Source organism: Mustela lutreola, chromosome 8, assembly GCF_030435805.1.
Source record: "Mustela lutreola isolate mMusLut2 chromosome 8, mMusLut2.pri, whole genome shotgun sequence".
In the NCBI taxonomy this organism is placed as follows: Eukaryota; Metazoa; Chordata; class Mammalia; order Carnivora; family Mustelidae; genus Mustela; species Mustela lutreola.
The window spans coordinates 135655724-135676337 of NC_081297.1; the positions used below are offsets into that span (position 1 = coordinate 135655724).

Here is a 20614-nt window from a genome sequence, read left to right on the forward strand (position 1 = left end):
ACCCTCATGGATTCAGGGATTAAAAGTAATTGGCCCTCAACTCTGATAATTATAGAAATACGGGTTTCAAGCATATTATCATTTCAGAGATAACAAAATGTAGTAGAATGTAAAACAAGTATTTGAAATCCAGATGCCCTAAACATCTGAGAAGTCTGATCACTTGTGCCTATAAACCACGGGGGACAGGCCACAGCCACACCCAGAGGGAGGCCCCAGAGATTCAAAGGGCTCCACTGGAGAAGCAGAAGCTGAGTAGCTAAGGAGCCTATTACTCTTTCATTTTTCCTTCCAGGGGATATGAATCACTTATGAGATTTGCAAATTATTGAAAGCAAGCAGAAACTTCCACGCACCCACTGGGTACAAATGGGCAGGTCTGTCACCTGTAGCCATCATCATTGTCATCAAGAATCATAAACTTGGGGCGTCTGCTGAGGGCTGGCTGCAGGAAAGTCTCTGCTCCTTCTTAAAGACAGGAAAAAGCCCACATTCCTATTCTCTGCACTCTCAGAGAGCCCTGCTCCACCCAACCTCCCTTCCTCCCCTTCTCCCCCACTCCTACCCCTCCCAACACACACACACACACACACACACACACACACACACACACACACCACCCAGCCCCACTCCTTCCCAACACACAAGCAGCTGTGTTCTCATGATTGGAATGATATGAGGTCTATTTATTTTGGGTTAAGAAGAAAATGTTTATAATTCACCAAGTCAATGAATGGTTTCCTAGCAACTTCTTGTAGAACTATTGTGAAATAATATTCTCTCTCTCTCTCTCTCTCTCCCTCTCTCTCTTTGTATCTCATATCCTCTTCCTGACCATCAAGGATTTTTTTTTAAATAATAAATACATTGAAGGTTTGATTAAAAACTGGGAATCTCTCTCTGGGAAATATATGCGAACACATGCATTTTCATTCACAATTCAACTGCAATATATTCAATTCTATATACAATTCAAGGAGTTCATAGGATTCCTGAAACCTACCCATGGAACCCAGTTAGTAACCCTGTCCTACTCATAGGTAACAAAACATTCATTTCTTATCTCTTTCATCCAGGCAAGGGGAAAAAAATGATGGCAGGTGATCATCCTTGCAAAAATGTGATAGGCTCATTTCACTTCAAAACATCTCTTCCACCCTCCCCTGACATGACACATTCGAATCCCAAAGCCTCAGTGGTCCTGCCTAGAGGAATCTGATCTGCCTGCTTCCGCCCACATTCCCTAGCCAGCACACACTTGGGAAATGTGAATACTTTATGATGGCCTGAGAAACACGTCATTAAGATAAGGCAACTTGAAAGTGTTCCAAAACCCAACAGAAATGGCATCAGTGGTCTCCTCACCAGGCTTCATTCCATAGGCTCAGCCACCACTGGACATGGACCATCTGTGACTGCCCAAGAGCCAAGGCCAAGTGCCGATGCTGAGTTGCCCTTCTCTCTCCCATCTCTTAACACAGCCCAAGGTTGACTTCATTGCTCCATGAGACCCAGGGGCCTTGTAAACATCAGCTGGACTGGGGTTAGTCTTAGATCCTTGATCACATCAGTGTCACTAAGTTAGAACATCTTGATCAAGTCCTTCATAAAATGAAAAACATTGGGGATGCCTGGGTGGTTCAGTTGGTTAAGCAGCTGCCTTTGGCTCAGGTTGTAATCTCAGAGTCCTGGGATCAAGTCCCACACATCAGGCTCCTTCCTCAGGGGGGAGACTACTTCTCTCTCTGCCTATCTCTCCCCCTACTTGTGCTCTCTGTCTCTCTCTCTCTCTGTGACAAATAAATAAATAAAATCTTAAAATATATAAAAAATAAAATCTTTTGAAAAAAGAATAAAGGAAGATATGAACAATGATCTTGTCCTGCATATCCTTCCTTAGTCCTCATAAACAACTTTCTCAAGTATCACTTCAAGGAATCATATGGTGGGGGGATTAAACAGGTAGCCTCTAGAGACAGTCACCTGGGTGGGAAACTCATTGCCACCACATAGCAGCTGTGTGACTGGGGACAAGCTGTTTGCCTCTCTATGCCTCATTTTCATCTGCAAAAGGAGAATAATAATGTTGAAAAATATCTCTGGGGGCACCTGGGTGGCTCAGTGGTTAAGCCTCTGCCTTCGGCTCAGGTCATGGTCTCAGGGTCCTGGGATCGAGCCCCGCATCCGGCTCTCTGCTCAGCAGGGAGCCTGCTTCCTCCTCACTCTCTCTGCCTGCCTCTCTGCCTACTTGTGATCCCTGGCTGTCAAATAAATAAATAAAATCTTAAAAAAAAAAAAAATCTCTGGTATAGTGTTGTCCTCAGGGCTAAATGAGTCACTACATATAAGACATTTGGGCAATCTCTGGCAATTATAAGTTCACAGTAAACGTAAGCTGCCACCACTCTTCCCATTTTACAGATTAGAGACCAAGGCTTAGAGGGCAAAGTGACTCTCTCAAGGTCACACCCCTAAACTGTGTCTCTAGCAAGTGATTCTAAGGACTGGGATCATAGCCACTAAGTAATGCTGCCAATCTTTCTTGAACACCAAACCCTTCGAAATCATCGCCTTTTTTAAATTAGTCTTTATGACACTGTATTATTCCTGGGACATTCCTGTCCAAAATGCAAACTTGTATCTTACTATATAAAGAAACATCACACAACCTGAATTGAGGGCCAGTCAAAAAAAATAACTGGCCCATACTCTCGAAAAAAGTAAAGGTCATAAAAGACAAACCTGAGGATTATTGATCTTGAAGGAAATTAAAGAGACATAACAATTAAGTTTAACACATGATCCTGGATTGGACCCAGAACCAGAAACGTGTAAGGGGTTTTGCTATTAAGGACATTATTGGGTCAATTGGCAAAATTTGAATAAGATCTACAGGTTTGATATTAGCATTATATTAACAGAAGTCACTTGATTTTGATTATTGTAAGAGAATGCCCTTATTACATGAGAAAAAAACACATCGAAGTATTTTGAGACAGAAGGACATCATGTCCAAACTTCCTCTCAAGCAGTTCAGAAAAGAATGATAATATGTATATTATAGAGAGAGAGAAAGAGAAAGAGAGAGAGAGAATGATAAATGGCAAAATGGCAACATTTTGAGAATCGAGGGGGAAATATTAGGGACTCCCTGCTATTCTTGCAGCTTTTCTCTAGATCTGGAATTATTACAAAATAAAAACATTTTGGGAAGGACGCCTGGGTTGTTCAGTCAGATAAGCATCTGACTCTTGGTTTCAGCTCAGGTCATGATCTCAGGGTCGTGAGATCGAGCCCTGTGTTGGGCTCCAGGCTCAGAGTCTGCTTGAGATTCTCTCTCTTGCTCTTGCTCCCCCCCTCTTCACACTGTCTAAATAAATAAATAATCTTTTTTTTAAAAAAAGTTTTGAGAAATGAATCATGAAGAATCAGTCTTCTCACTGCCAGACTGCCCCTGAACTACCAAGTCTAGAGCAGAATTTCTCTGCAGTGTCACCTAAAGATACAGCTTCATCCCAGAGAAACCTTCCTTGTTGATGCTAGCACAGTAGATTTGTTTATCTAGGAGAAAAATTACCCTGAAACCACACTGGACCCTTAAAAAGAGGTATATTTTAAAATGGAAAGACATCATTATCTGTTGTCCAGAGGACATAGAGGTTTCTCACCCCTTCCCCAACTCCTAATAAATAAATAAATAAGTCCATGCTTCCATGGTCACACTCATCACTTGACACCCACTCACAAAGCCCTTTTTTGTCTGCCAGATTTTCACAGGCTTCTAAAGAATGCAGTGAATTTGCTGTTCCTGAATGTGGTTCATTTGCGCAAAATCCCTCAACCCCTTTCTCCATCCATGCTTTCATCATCTGTGCCCTTTTGTCCGATAGGCCACTTAAAAGCAGCCCCACAGGGTGAGTGGATGATCCTGGTTAGAGCAGAGGTTGTGGGTCACTCAGTTGGCAAGCCTTCATTTAGTGAGCGCCTACTAGGCCAACTGAGCCAGGGACCCAGCAGGGAAAGAGGCAAGCCTGGCCCACCCTCTCAGGGTTTGCACCAGGAAACAGAAGGGGTGACCATTAACCAAAGCTTGGAAGATGTTGCAGAAGGGTAGGTACAGGGCGCTAGGGGACCTGTACAAGGAGAGCCAACTTACTCTGCACAAGTCAAGGGAAATCCTACACCACACATTAATTAGATGAGAGGGACCTGGACGGGGAGCAGGGAGGAAAAAGAATGCTTTTCACTCATAAAAATAAACATCCATACTTTCTTGAAACAAAACAAAATAGCACCAGGGTTAGAAAAGGGAGTGATTCTTCCTTACGTTTTTAACCCACAGGGATAGACATTCCCAAACTTCCTGTCGACTTCCCCTCCTGCCTCCCTGCCAGCATCATGTTACCTGGTTGCACCCAAAGCAGGGTGGTCAGCGGAAGGAGAGCACCTTGATTGGCACTCACCCATCATGACTCATCCCAGGGCTGGGTAAGGGCTCAGTCTTTCCAGAACAGCACAGTCATCACTATGCAAAACCAAATTGTTGTCCTGGTAGTGAGTACGGAAACAGCAGGGCTGGATAGGAAACCAAAGGTGTCTACCATGTCTTAACCCCATGTCTCTAGCCTTCCCTCTCAGATCAGACAGGCTGATTTCACATAGAGCCTCGGGGCAGTGGTTCTGCAACCTAACCACATGTCATTGTCAGCTGGGGACAGAAGCTTCTATGATTGGGGCCCTTGCAGATGTTACCTTCTATACCACTCATCCACTGGTCATTTACACCTTCGATAATGAAACAGTAATTATAAGTATATCCCACTCCTGAGCTTCTGAAAGAATTATCAACCGGGGTTGGGGGGCAAGTCATAGGAATCCCCAAATTTGTGACCAAGTCAGACAGGGTGTGTGTAGCCTGGGGACACAACTTGCGGCTGGCATCTGAGGTAAGGGCAGCTTTGTTGGGAACCTTGCCCTTTAACTAAGGGATCTGATGCTAACTCCAGGCAGTTATTGTCAGAATTGAATTAAACACCCACTTGTCAGAGATTGGTGTGGGAAGGCACACATGTAATCATTATATATATGCACATATGTAATGTATCTGCATATATAATGTATGTATAAATAATATATGCACATATAATATAGAATATACACATATATAATATATATGCATATATAATGTATATAATCCTTATTCCTAGTTTAGAGACAAGACACAGAGACTGAGAAGCTGTCACTTTCACATGATCACACAGGAAGCAGAGGAGCTCAAATCGACACTCAGATGTTGATCTCCAGAGCCTGAGTTCTAAATTCAGGGGACAGCTCAACACAACGCCAGTAGTACCATTTCCCCATTGTGTATGTGAACGATGCTCCAGTGTTGTGCAACACAGAGCCTTGGAATCACCTCCCCAGTGTGAGCCAAACTCGTCCGATCATGAATCACCTGGGGCATTTGTTAAAAGTAGGGATTCCCAGACCCCTCCCCCAAAGATTCTGATTCAGTAAGTTTGGGGTGAGGCCTGGGAACTTTTATTTTTAACAGGCTCCCCCCGGCGTTCCTGACAGGTAAATTTGGTCAACACCGTGCAGTGCTGCCCTCAGCAGCCTCCTTCCCAGCTCCGTGGATGGGCGGAATAACCACGCCCTTCTGCCACCCAGTTTTTCTCTGGGTACCGGACGCATCCCAAGCAGAGGTTCTAAGAGCTGGATATAGTCTCTTCCCAGCTCCACATTGTTGCTGTCTTCCACTTGGAAGAATTGTAATCAATTAGGCAATATGAAACTGACATGGCATGGTCAAAGCCAAACCCATCAACAGCCCCACTCCTGCTTCCTGCTACGTTCTCCAAGTCAGCAAGCTGGCGAACCCCCCGCCATCCACCCAACACCAGAGCTGGTGATCTTTGGCATATCCTTGCTGCACTTTCTCCTTCATTCCTCATCTCCTGGTCACTGTGTCCTAGCGATTTCTTCCTCCTACATGATACAAATCAGCCCCTCCTCTTTTCTCCCTGCCTAGATGATACCCCCACAGCATTTTTCACCCAGACCAGCTTACTAATGAGACTTTCTGCCTTCCTCTTTCACTTGTACCCTATATATGTCACCCTATGGAGGCAGAGTGTGTATTCCAAAGATGATTACAACACCATCTCCCATGTCACCTGTTCTTCTAGAATCTTACTGCTGTTCCATAAGCGGTAGGGTCTCATTCCTCTTCTCTTGAATATAGGTACATTTTTATGACTATTTCAATTAAGAGAATATGCCGAAGTGATGCTACATGACTTCTGAGGCTAGTTCCTGAAGGTGACTGAGAGACCCCTTTGCCCAACATGACACTCACTCTGGAGAACGTTGGTCTCCACCCTTGTCTCCGTGACAGGAGTCAACCCTAAAACTTCCATGCTGGAAAGAAATCCAAATTTTCCCATGCAGAGAGGCCACATGGAATGGCTCTGGGGTTACCCAAAAAGGTAGAAGCCTGACAGACCCTCAGTGGCTCCAGCCACTCCGTTATTCAACTCCAGCCACCATTTGGCTGCAACCACAGGAGAGACCGACCCCCAAACCAGAATTGACCAGCTGAGCCCTTTCCAAATTCCTGACCCAAAGAAATGATGAGAGGTGATAAAAATAATTGTGGGTTTTTTAAAAAAGATTTTTATATTTATTTGAGAGAAAGAGAAAGCACAAGTCGGGGGAGGGGCAGAGGGAGAAACAGACTCCCCGCTGAGCAGGGAGCCTGACGTGGAACTCGATCCCAGGATCCCAGGATCATGAACTGAGCCAAAGGCAGACACCTAACCAACTGAGCCATCCAAGCACCCCAGATAATTATGGCTTAAAGCCAGGACGTTTCTGGAGTGGCTTTTGTATGTGGCAACTGCTAGCTGGAGCAGCCTTCGGTGGGCACACAGTGGCCAGAACTGTATGAAGCGGAGCTATTAGGAGTGTGGTTCTTGGTCCAGGGCTGGAGGATGGACTAATTGTTATCATTCAGTATAGATTTGAGAGTAAGTGCTTTGGACAGGGTGATTTCTTCCTTGCTGAATCTTGCCATAAGAAAAGGAAAAAAAACAAAAACAAAAACAAAAAAAAACAAAACTTGGACTTGTGCTTTGTCTGGATTTGGGCAAACCTGGGTTCGAAGAAACCACTTTTGTTGGGTTGGTCAGACACTGCCCCTCTTGGAAACTGCGCTGCATTGAAAGGATGAAAAGAGCCTGTGGGGGAGAGGGGAGAGGAAAAAGCACAGTGGACAGAGGCATTAGTATGGGGCTGATAGTAGTCAGGGGGTGGGGGAGGGAGTCCCTATATAAGACAAGAAAAGAAGCGACATGCTCATGGGATTACAAGGAAGTGAAGTGCCCTTATAGGAGTGCTCGCCTTGGGAATACCTTCAGGTGCAAATAGCAGAAAACCCAGCTCACCAGCCAGTCTTCCAACTGCCCAAACTTGCAACTCCACAGGGGCTTTTTCCCAAGTCACAGAAGGTCACTCTGTGTGTGAGTGGGATAACTAAAGTGTGCTCCACTCTGGATCCTGCCGTCCTCTCTCTGGGTGAAGCTCCCTGTGCCCACAGGGGATTGTACACGCCGATCACCCTTTCTCCCTTTCTCCCAACCGTTGTCTCCTGTCAACTCGGCCTCTTCAGCCTTTCCTGGGACCATTTGCCCAATGAGCTACTTGCATTCTGCGAAGCTAAAGCACAAGCCGTAGGAAGACTGAGAATGGCAGCTGCTAATGCTGGAAAAGTAAGCAGGGCCCAGAGAGGCAGGGACTTGCCTAAAGAGCCGCAAAAGGTGGTGGCTGTACTGGAGTGGGCCCTGCCCCTGGGGTAGTGCACCTGTCCATCTCAGGATCCCCCTGTGCTCACTAAGGTGCCAAGAAACAAAGTCGCAACTGAGAGTTGCTTCCAAAACAGTCTTGGTGGTTCTTTCTGCGGATGGCCTCGCTGGAATTCTTACTTCTCGTGGCTTCTTCCCACCAAGCAGCACCCACCGCAGAGTGTTTCTCTGATACTGAGACTATCGAGAGGCCAAAACCAAACAAAAACAAAGACTCTGTAGGAGCTTGGAGTGCCTGACGAGTATATCCACATCAGTCAGCTTAAAGTGAAGAGAACAGCACTTGGAGTCGAACCGCTCTGCACAGATGCCCCTTCCACCTGCTAGCTGTGCAGCTCAGCGCAACATGTGCAACTTCTCTGGGCTTCCTCTGAATAAATACAGGCACGCTCATAATGCTATTTTACTGGATCATTTCAAAATAAAATATATAGCATGGAAAAGTGCCTAGATCATGCTTGACCACAGTATACGCTTGGTAACATCCAGGCCCCTCTCATCTCTTCCTACACAACAAAATGAAAGACTGAGTAGAGGTGTATTGGCCAAATAATCAACTCCATTTGTCTGGTGTTTCTCAGCCCACTTGCTTCACCTGATTATTTCTATGAGGCTACTACCTCATTACAATAACACTGCACTCTAATACCAGTGGGCCCATAAACAGAGGCCCCACTAAAATAAAACCATAATAATCAAGGCTTAGATTTAATCACTGGCTAGTGGGCTCCCTGGTGGTTTGACCAGGAGCCAGGCAATAGTCAAGTAATCAAACTGCAGATGCTGGGATAGCAAATCAGCTTAAATTTAAACAGTGGCAGAGATTCAAACTACAGTGGGGAGAGAGAGGAGATGAGGAGGGGGAGATGCAGGCTTGCACAAGGTCAGAACTTCCCTTCCGTAGCCTCCTAAGTTAATTGGCCCATAAAATAACCAGGCTTGTTAATGAATAATAGGCTTGTTCCTGAGAGGCTCCTAGGTCAGGCAGTCACTCTGGGCCTGCTGGCTGTTGATTCTGCACTTAGAGCTGAAAGGGATCCCGAGGGTGACATGAAGACAGAGGCATTATGATCTCCACCCTACTAGTTGCTCACGGGCCCTCGGCTACTTGGAAAGAGGAGCCTGAGTCATAGAGCCAATAATGAGAGGGAAGGAGAGCCAAATCAGTTTTGGTGGGCTGAGGCTTAGACAATTTGGGAGCCCTCTTCGAAAAGAATAAGACAAAACTCTGCATATAAAATATGTTCGACCATCTGGGACCATCTTGCATGAAAGGGTGGTTCCCCAACACCATCCAACCCAAGGAGAAGGTTGAGGGAGGGGAAATAGAGTGGGAAGAGGTAACGGTCCTAGCCCACCTTGTAGTCCAAATGCATTACAAAAACACAGGGCCACATAAACATGAAGCCACTCCGAGGCAAGTAGGGGCCTCCGAAGCTCCTATAGCTTCATGGGAAGCCTGCTACAATGAGGAACTAAGACCACGAACTCCTGAGTTTTTCACATTTTGCTTTTTAATATCATTCCATGAAACCATGAACACTGGTGCTACCTAACTTCAGAGATATGCTGAAGGTCACTAAGAGCATGGTGAGCAGAGCATATCCTAGGGTGAGTGTCTCAGGGCACATCAGACTCTTCTAAAACCAACACACTGAGGGCTTTTGATTCCCTGGATTGTAGTTCTCTCTGTTATCCTTAAGAAACTGTGTCTTTAAAAATTAGGTACTTCATGAAATAGGCAGACATAGAAACCCAGATTGCTCCGGGATCCTGGACATTCTGAGAGAATTGCAGTTCAGACCCTCAGCAGAGAGACTATCAATGGCTGGAAGGATCATGGCTAAGATTAAATTCAATGGATTTGGGTTAAGTTCTGGCTCTACCACTTGGGACTTTGTGACCTCACGTGACTTACTTAACTGCCTTTGACTCTGATTACCTCTTACATGATATTGAGGTAATGAAAATATCTTTTTCGGGGCACCTGGAAGAATCAATCGGTTAAGTGTCTACCTACAGCTCAGGTCACGATCCCAGAGTTCAGGGATTGAGCCCTGCACGGGATTCCCTGCTTAGTGGGATTGCTTCTTCCTCTCCCTCAGCTCCTCCCCCCTGCTCATGCTCACACACTCTCTCTCAAATAAATAAATAGAGTCTTTTTTTAAAAATGTTTGTTTCATAGAGGTAGAAAAGGCTAATTAAGATAATTCATTTAAGTCATCTAGCATCATTTCTGACACACAATCCTAGGAGAATGAGGTTCTCTGGGATTAAGAATAAATCTTAATTTTAATCTTTGGCCATCGCCCCTGCCAAGATTCATACACTGAAGCTGTAGCCACCAATGTGACTATATTTGAAGACAGGACTTTCATGAAGGTAATTAAGGTTCGATGAAGTCATAAGGGTTGGTTCCCTGATCCAAGGTGATTAGCGCCCTTATGAGAAGAGATATCAAAGAGCTCTCCACCACGTGAGCTCACAGGAAGGAGGTGGTCATCTGTAAGCCAGGAAGGGGCCCTCATCAAAGCAGATCCTGCCAGACTTTGATCTAGGACTTCCAGCCTTCAGAACTGTAAGAAAATAAATGTCTGTTGTTAAACCACTCATCTGTGGTATTTTGTTACAACAGCCTGAGCAGGCTAATACACTTCTGTATCAGTCTCTTCCATAGATACAATTATTGGCCAATAGACCCTGTATGCCTCTCAAACATTTGCAGCCAACATGGAACTTTCTCTTTGCACATGAGATCAGACCAGAAGGAAAGCACCATGCAGGGAGACTTTAGGCTCATCCTTCTAGACTGGGTTCTAAGAGTCTCAAGAAGGAAATAAACATGCATACATAACTTCCAGTGATGGCCTTCTTACAAGGATCCTTGGAAATGGGAGGTGAAGGGAGAAGTTAGTACACTGGACATCAATAGTGTGATAACTTCATCTTACTCTTCTAATCTAAGATGGCTTCAGAGTGTTGGCAAACATTGCCCACCAAGGCTCAGAAGCAACGTAAGTGAAGAGACCCATCTTCCCTAGATTGAGCCATCATTTTTTATTTCTATAGTAAACACAAATTTTGATTGTTCAAGATCACTTCCAGTTGTGGATATATTCCTTCCCAGTCCAGGTGTTCTCTGGGGACTGCCAATCACCCACTCCAGCTGCAGAATGACCAGTCAGAACACGTTATTTCCCTCTCCAGCCACAGTGATTGTATGAGAGGTGGACACATGACCTGAGCCAAGCAAGTCAGTCTTCACTGAGAATTTTCAGCTAAAGCAGTCTGGGAAGATGGCTTCCTGTTATGAGGGTTCTTAAGAGGATGTGAAGTCATGACTTCTAGTGGTCATCTTCCTCCACCACAGGGAATTAACCTGTCTGTAGGAGAAAATGAGAACAATGCAGAAAGGGAGGAAAAAGAGCAAAGAGATGAAGAAATAGAGTACTATCTGAAAATGGCTGAGGCCTGGATCCAGCTATGCCTGAAACATATTTGGACTTTCTAGTCATGTAAGCCAACAATTTTTATGTTTTCCTTGAGTTAATTTGACTTGGCTGGATTGGTTTGTGGTGCTGGTTGTTTCTTCTGTCACTTCTATCAAAAAGAGTCTTAATACATTTCCCATGATACACAACCTGACTAGAAAGTTTTGGAACATTTGGTCAGGTGGGTCACTGTGGGGCAGCAAGTTTCTCACATTACTTCACACTCGACAGTGGCTAGACTCCCTTGTAGCCTCATTTTCTGGCTTCCCAGTCCTCAACTGCCAGGTGGCATGGGTGGTATCACACCCACAGACCCATGTAAGGCCTGCTGCCCACACCACAACAGGGAAGGCAGAGTGGAAGCTACTCTGCCAGAGCCTATTCCAGGCACCTTTATATCTGCAAATCCAGTTTTCTGAGGAAAACTTAGTCTGCCAATCAAACAGGGTCAGCAAGAGGGAGCAACTGAAGTTTTCCTGTTACCTAGACAAATGGCTTCTAAAGTGGGCATCATGTGCACAACTTGCTCTGGAGAGAGAGGCAGTTTGTCTGCCTTGGCTTGTCTGTATGCCACAGGGAGCGGAGGGGAGGGGGAGCCAGCACCTCCATCCATAGGACACAGCGAAGTAAAGTCAGCTTGCATTTTGAAGATCATCTAAGTGCTGTGACGTGTGACCAGGGCAACAGCTTCTGGGGGAAAGCACATTCCCATGTGTTTATTTGACAGCCCAGGACATACAAAGCAGACCTGCTCATGGGCTGCCACGTCACCGGCCCAGGCTTGTTGGAGACAAACAGCATATCCAGGAAACAAGAATCCAAAGCCTGATGGCATTTCCTTCCCTTGTGACCTATGAGGGACTTTCACAGGCGTGGGCTCCCACCAAGTTGAGGAGAGAAGGAGGGGACAGGGCAAGAAAGAGTCTTTCCACAGAGAGACTGAGGTTAAGTAAGATCAAATCGTTTCTCCAAACCATATTTTCAGTCCCGTGCCTCACCTTCCCTTCCTCAGCCTCTCCCAGCTGTACCTCATCTTGGCCTAATGGTCCACCCACCCACAAAACCCATGAAGAAAGACTTAAGCAATCCTGTGGCATCCTGCCTGACCAGCCTGCACTGAAGCAGACATTTCTTCAACACACACACAAGCAACCACCTCAACACACACACCTTCTTACACATATACACACACATGGGTGTACCCTCACTCCCGTGTTCCCACGCATGTACATATGCACTATACATTCATACGTAGAGGTTCACCGCAAGCACACATGCAAACGTCCATGCAAACAAGTGACAAACATGCAAACAGAAAGACATCCCCACACATTCACCTCTAGCGGAGTTTAGTAACCTTGGCACATTTTTTTAGTCAAGTTCATAAAACTGATGCCTGCATTCCTCCACTGAGCCCAGTCACCGAGCCTGTAAATCCCCTCCCTACACCCCCCAGATTCCAGTGATTTCATCCAGGATGAAGATCTGAGGGTTGTTTTTTGTTTTTTTTTTCCACTTACAGCCTCTCACTGATGCTCCAAAGATACATTCTGTCATGACAGCCGGAACAAAATCTGTCACTAACATATGTGGAAATGCAACAGAGAGGAGGTAGGATCCCTTGAAAAGATGAGGGACTCGCTTGTGCTAAAAACTAGACAAGGAGACTACACAAATAGAAAAAAAAACCATAGTCCATATTCACCAAAAGAGATCATAAATGAATGAATTAATGTTAACAGATCAGATTCAGCACTGTAATAAGAGAAATACAAGAATCATGAAGTAAGATGTCTTTTATTGTAATTCACTCCATTAACATTCAAAACTGTTTATTGTGCTATTTGAATACACATTCTTTGCCAATGTACTATTGGTTCAATTACAGAGAAGTAGAGCAAAATAGATGGATGAACATGATTGATCCTATAAATATATAAATGGAACAGGAGATTCTAGACAGAGACCCATACGGAGAGAGTAACTTCAATGGTAAAGGTGACAATTAAATCAGAAAGAAGAAAGGAAAGACCATCCAGTACGTGGCACTGATACAACCCCTCATTTGCAAGGGGAAAAATAAAATTAGATCCTGCTCAACGTCATTGTAAACAATAGATCCCAGATGCATGAAGCTTCAACATAAAAACCCAAACCAAGAAACAGACTCTTAACCATAAGGAACAAACTGATGGTTACCAGAGGGGAGATGGCTGGGATGGGGTTGGGTGAACTGGGTGATAGAGATTCAGGAGTGCCATTGTGATGAGCACTGGGTTATGTATGGAAGTGTTGAATCATGGTATTGTATGCCTAAAACTAATACTACACTGTATATTAACTAACTGGAATTTAAATTAAAACTTTTAAAAATCCAAAAAACCTGAAACTGCAGAGTATGCCCTATAGCAAATGAATTCATATAACACAACTAGGGCTTGCCCATTAGTTCTCCCTTTCAGCACGGTAACACTGACCCCACATTTTGAGTGATAATACATTGGGCCCCACTTCCAGCATTATGATGGGGTTTTAGGACACTAGGAGAGAACATGGGAAAACATTCTTACAAGTTTGAGAGGTGGAGAAGCTCTTCCTAAGCAAGATGCAAAACTCAGAGCTACAGAAGGAAGATTAAAAGATGTGACTAAATCAGTAATTAAAGTTCTATTAGGGGCATCTGGGTGGCTCAGTGGGTCATGATCTCAGGGTCCTGGGACCAAGCCCCACATCAGGCTCTCTGCTCAGCGGGGAGTCTGCTTCTCCCTTTTACTCTTCCTCTGTGATCTCTCTCTCAAATAAATAAATAAAATCTTAAAAAAAAATAAAACAAAGTTCTATGAAATTAAAGACCAAGTGAAAGTTCAAATGTGAAACACTACAAACATTCCATTTTTTAACAGAAAAATCATTAATCACTGTGATTACATTATTTATCATAGATACATTTTTTTAAAGATCTTTATTTATTTATTTGACAGACAGAGATCACAAGTAGGCAGAGAGGCAGGCAGAGAGAGAGAGTAGGAAGCAGGCTCCCTGCTGAGCAGAGAGCCTGATGCGGGGCACGATCCGAGGACCCTGGGATCATGACCTGACCCGAAGGCAGAGGCTTTAACCCACTGAGCTACCCAAGCACCCCCATTTATCATAGATACGTTTTATGGGATCTTAAGTAGTCATTACGAAAAAAGGAGCAAAGCTACACATACAGCTTTGGTAAAAATTCCACAATACAGAGCTAAGGGTCCAAGACAGGTCCCGGAACTGGCTCCATAGACAGAGGAATCCCATTCATGTCTTAAAAGTGCATGTGAAATTTCTTATAAAACATCATGGAAAATGAACTACCCTCCTCTGTAATGAACTATTCATGGTGGTTTATCTCTGAGGAGAAGGATGGGGTCCGTGAGAGAAGGATGAATTTCACTTCCTAGCCTATAAGCTTCTGAATTGGCAAATTTTTGCAAGGAGAATGAATTCATGCATTTCCTTTGTGTCATATGTAAGAGACAAAGAAAATCATAACATTTGGAATCAGATCATCAGGCTGTCGTCCTGGCTCTCATGTACTTCAGATTTGTCACCTGTGGCAACTGGTTCAGTCAAACTCCGGCAACAACACCTGCCTCATCATAACGTTATGAGCACTGAGTAAGATAAATTATAACTACTGTTTACTGAGCACCTACTGTACACCAGGCTTTTTAGATGCACTACTGCCTTTTTTTTTTTAATCTTGAATTTTGTTTTCATTTTTGTCACCTATTTTTATTAATCTATTTGATGGAATATTTAGTATTTCCTTTTTTATTATTACTATGTTAAGTTAGCCACCATACAGTACATCATTCCTTCTCTAAAGACATTATCATGGTGATCCACAATGGCAGCCTCATAAGTAGCTATTGCTAGTGATTCACATGTAAGGAAACAGAGGCCCAGAGAAGTGAACTAACTTGTCCGAGGTCAAGAGCAGGGGTTGGGGGATGGAGACCTGATTCTTTGGACTCTAAGACCAAGCCAATATTCCCCATGTTCCTCACTCATGGTCTCTTCATTTTCTCTCTCAAAATGGTGCTGGCCCTGGGCTTAGGCAACACCCAGGAATCAACTTTGGACCAGCTCCCACACAGCCCCCAGGCTGGACCCTGCAGAAAGGGGACCAGGAATTCCTGACTCATAGCCACAGCCGATTGCTCACAGGCTGTGTCTGGAAGCACCCATCTCCCACTTCCTCTGAAATAGATAACAGCAATTGTAACCTCAAATGATCCTGTTCATGAATTACATGAACAGTAATAAATCTGGAGTGGGAAAAAAAAAAAAAAAAACCCATGTCCTTGTAAAATAGCTGCCAAGGACTTGCATTATAATACTCTCTACCTCAGTGCAGCCTGTGGGGACCCCCACTCTGAGGACTCCTGCCAAAGAAAGGGAAGGAAGAAGAGAAGACCAGGAGACAGTTACCACGGTCAGTAAGGGCTAATTAGAACCATCAGTGGCAGAGACTAAGCAGATGCTAAAGATGAGGAATGGATAATTGGGTGTTTGAATTGTTGACAGCAGGGTACACAATCTGATTTCTCTCTGTGAACCTGAAATTTTCAGTAAAGCCCAATATACCTACAAATATTAGCTAAGCCCTTTTAAAGGCTTACTATGTGGGGTGCCTGGGTGGCTCAGTGGGTTGGGGCCTCTGCCTTCCACTTAGGTCATGATCTCAGGGTTCTGGGATCGAGCCCTGCATCGGGCTCTCTGCTCGGCGGGGAGCCTGCTTCCCCTTCTCTCTATGCCTGCTTCTCTCCCTGCTTGTGATCTCTGTCTGTCAAATAAATAAATAAAATCTTTAAAAATTAAATAAATAAATAAATAAGTAAAGGTTTACTATGTGCCAGCAACTCTTTTGGAAATTTCCACAAATTAACCTGGGAAATTGTTTGCCTTGAGATCAAGGAAGGAGCTGGAAGTCAGGCTGGATTTACGTAGTGAGAGAGGTTAACCTCAACACAAAACTGACCTTGAGGATATCAAGATACGCAGAACTCTGAAGAAGAGAGTTGGACTTCCCAGGGAGTGGAATGAACTTTCAAACTGATCTGATCTAGATCAGAGGATTCCCAGACCCAGCTGTCATCTGGGTTATGTTTTTGAAAGATGTTACCGCTTCCTCTCCCCCAGATCCTGCTCAGGGGTCAAGAAGTCCAGATGTGTGCTGAGCCTGGCATCCTCTGGTCCTTGGCGGTTGGGGTTCTGTCCCAGTTCTACTACTGTCTTTGCTTGGTTGCACTGGGACTTAATCTCACCCCTGCCCTGCCCCATCACCCCGAAGGCAAAACACATCTAGAACTATAAGTGCAGAAAAGTCAGGCAGGGGATCAACTGCCAGCTGTATTACTGGGATTGCCTGAATGGAGAACATGACTGATACTCCCTGGCTAATTGGTTTCCGTCACCTTTCCCGGAAGTCGAGCCCAGTGCTGTCCAACAGAACTTTCTGTGGTAAAGAGAATGTCCTATATCCATTCTGTCCAAGGGGAAGCCACAAGCCACTTGTGGCTATTGAGTAGCTGAAGAGTGTCTAGTACAACTGAAGAAGTAAATTTTAATTTTGTACTTAATTTCAATTCTACATGCTACACATGGCTAGTGGCTACTATTTGGGACAACACAGCTCTAGACCTTGGAGCACACCCTCTGGGGGAGGAGCCAGAGAGCATGGCAGCAAGAAGGGGAATGGGTCTGTATTTGTTTCCTATTGCTGTTGTAATAAATTACCAAAACATGGTGACTTAAAGCAACACAAATATATTACTTATGGTCCTGGTTGTCAGAAACTCAACACATATTTACTTCATGGGGCTAAAACCATGGTGTCACAGGACTGCATCCTTTCTAGAAGCTCTAAAGGAGAATCTTTTCTTCATTCCTTGTCCCATGGTCCCTTCTGCCATCTTCACAGCTAGCAGCACTACGGGTTCTACTCTCTCTTTCCTTATCACATCACCTTCTCTCATATAAGTATGTTGTGATTACACTGAGCCCACCCAGAGAATCCAGGATAAGTGTCTCATCTCAAAATCTTTAACTGAATCATATCTGCAAAGTTTCTTTTGCCATGTAAGATAATATATTCAAAGATTCTGGGAATTAGAATATGGACATCTCTGGGAATGGGAGGTCATTATTCTGCCTACCACAGAGCCCTATACTGGGACAGTGAGAACTGGACTTCCAGATCTGCCTCTGAAGCCAGTCTCTGGGGCCTGACCCAGAGGTGTTTACCACTTTGGGGGCTGGAACTGGAAGAGAACGCAAGGCATCCTGGTCAACCATAGGAGGTGCCATTTGCTCCTTTAATGCAGATGATACCCCATGGAGTTTTGCAGTGCACAACCTGAGCAGCTGTATATGGGGCTCTGGGAGAAAGCTTCTATCCTGCAGACAGGCCATCATAAAATGGAAGAGAGAGGAAAGGTGAGCATATATACTCAATTCCTTCTCCTGGTTTGGATAATCGGATTAGGCCTTCTTCATTCTTTGGTGGAAGATTCAGTGAACAAAAAGTAGGAAATGATTCATTGCCAAGTACTTTTCACCTTCTAGAAAGTGGGGTAAAATTTCCTCATAGAAACATGAGGATGGGAGAAGAAGTTTCCCCTAGGGCTGTCTAGCTCACAGCATCCAGCTCCTAGTTGGCTGGAGTAAAAATTCCTCCCCACACCACAACACATATCCATCATCTCCCCAGCCCAAATGTTTCTGGACCGATGCAACCAGAAGACTGATAAGACCAAAAGTCCCTCCTGGGCAAGGATTGCCCTTTATAACAAGACCACAAAAATGTCCTGTGAGGTTGACCTTTCCCCACTGTGGAGGGCTGAGTGAAATCAGCATTCTTTATAGCTTTCTCTGACTTAGTCCAGTTACCCATGCCCCTGCTCCCTTAAAGAAGAGGATTTGTCATTTTAGCCACAATTTTCCCCTTTACCTAGTACCAGTAATATAATTTCTCTGGCTCTACCCCCACACAGTTGGGGAAGCTCCAACTACCATTAGACTTCCCCCAGGGAGTTCTGAAAGTCCTGGGGTGGGGAAGGCAATCACGTGTATTCACCAATGTCACCTCCCAGCCACCAGGTAGCATGGGACATTCTTTCTCTGCTGCTCCAGCAATGGCATCTTGTGGTCCCTCCAATGGTCTGGGTAAATTCCAGCCTCTCCTACTTCTCTGAGGGTGTTGCAAGCGAGACCACTTACAGCCTGACCACTCTTTGTTCCAGCTCTTCCTGCAAAGGCTACCACCCCAGGCTGCCTTGAGTCACCAGGGTCTGGCAAGAGCAGCTGGCATGGTTCCCTTAACATTGCCTCCTACTTTGTTACCATCGCCTCCTCCTGGGGCTCTGCTTTAGACAGTAATGGGTGTCAGGAAGATGGTGAAACACAGAGATATGTGTGTCCCTTGAGGGTCACAGGAGGGGAACTTTAATGGGGTGGGCATGACATCTTTGAGAAATAAGGTTTGAGCTCTCCCTTAACCTGACGGATGAGAAGAGCCAGCTGTGCATAGGGCTTAGAGCAAGAGTGACCCAGGCAGAAGGAGAGGTTGTGCAGAATCCCCAAGGCCAAGGCAAGCTGGCTTTTGTCTGAGGAACAGAAAGGAAAGCAGTGTGACTGGCACTAAGTGATCAAGGTCAGGGGCCCAGAGACAAAGTAGGAAAGTGCCAGAGTAGAAAGGGGTCAGATCATGAGGGCTTTGCCAGCCATAGCAAGACATTTGAGCAACTCCTAAGTTCGGGGGTCTCCAAAACTGGGTAGATGTGGCACCATTCACTGAGGTGGAGAAGTGGGAGAGGAGGGGAATGGGCTTACAAAGGGTATGAGGTAGAGCCAGCAGGACTGGCCATCAGGAGGCTGGACACTTGGGACCATTTGCCCAGTACAAGACATGATTTGAGCAAGTTGCATATTGTCTGCCCGGAGATCTCTCTGGAAATGGCCTAACAGCCTCCTGGCTGCAGAAACAGAATGAGACTCACAGAGGCACTGACAAATGACATTCTCACTCCCTTCATTAATTCCACACTCACTAAGTCAGCTACAGACTACTGTTTTCGAAATAGTATATCAGCCACAATTTAAATCAGGTGGTATTGTTCTCCTGCTGAAAATCTACTACTGGGCTCCCATTATATTTAAAGGGGAAAAAAAAAATTCATGTTCCTGATCCAGGTGTTAAGGCAGGACTAGCACCTGAATCAGGGACATCCCCAAATCTCAGCAGCCAAACCCAATAGAAGTTTGCTTCTTGCAAATATGCTTTGGACTGAATGTCTGTGTGCTCCCCAAAAGTCATATGTTGAAGCCATCATCACCAGTGTGATGGTATTAGGAAGTGGGGCCTTTGGGAGGTAATTAGGTGCAGAGGAGGTCATGAGGATGGAGCCCTCATTATGGGATTAGTGTACTTCTAAGAAAAGACTAGAGCTCTCTCTCTCTCTCTCTTGCTCACTCATGCTCTCTCTCTCTCTCTTTTTGCCACAAGAGGATACAGCAAGAAGGCAGCCATCTGCAAGAGGGCTAGCACCTGATCTTGGGCTTCCCAGCTGAGAAATAAATATCTTTGTTAAAGCTACTCAGTATGGGGGTGCCTGGGTGGTTCAGTTGGTTAAGCCTCTGCCTTAGGCTCAGGTCATGACCTCGGGGTCCTGAGATCAAGCCACACATTGGGCTCCTTGCTCAGCAAGGATCCTGCTTCTCCCTCTCCCTCTGCCCCACCCCCCTGCTTATGTGCACGCCATCTCTCTCTCTCTCTCTCTCTCTCTCAAATAAATAAAATCTTTAAAACAAAACAAAACAAAACAAAACAAAAAACCTACCCAGCATGGTATTCCTTATAGCAGGCCACGCAGACTAAGATAATACATAAAGTCCAGACAAGTGATTCTGATGAATGGGCAACTGACCTTCTAGCAGTGATTCAAGGACTCAGGCTCCTGCCCTCTATGACTCTACCATCTTAAACAGGTTACTTTTAAGGTCAACATATTGGAGAAAGACCCGCAAGCACTGCACCATTGAAAATGCCATTGGGTATTGTCACATGACCACACCTGACTGCAAGGAAGCCTGGGAAATGTAGTCTAGCTCTGTGGCCAGGAGGGTGAGGAAGACAATACCTAATGGGCTCTGCCCTCCATGCTTTCAGAGTTCCTCACAATTTGGCCCCTGTCTACATCTCCAACCTCACCTCCCACAATT

At 45.0% G+C, this 20614-nt stretch overlaps 1 long non-coding RNA gene across 1 annotated transcript; it reads right to left on the bottom strand.

The window, feature by feature from the left end:
* Positions 1–7151: 7151 nt before the first annotated feature.
* LOC131838010 (uncharacterized) lies at positions 7152–20410 on the bottom strand. Its single transcript, XR_009356410.1, has 3 exons — positions 20320–20410; positions 7446–7716; positions 7152–7238 (listed from the first exon to the last, which is right to left on the bottom strand). It is a non-coding gene; the product is annotated as an uncharacterized LOC131838010 (long non-coding RNA).
* Between the last annotated feature and the right edge of the window lie 204 nt (positions 20411–20614).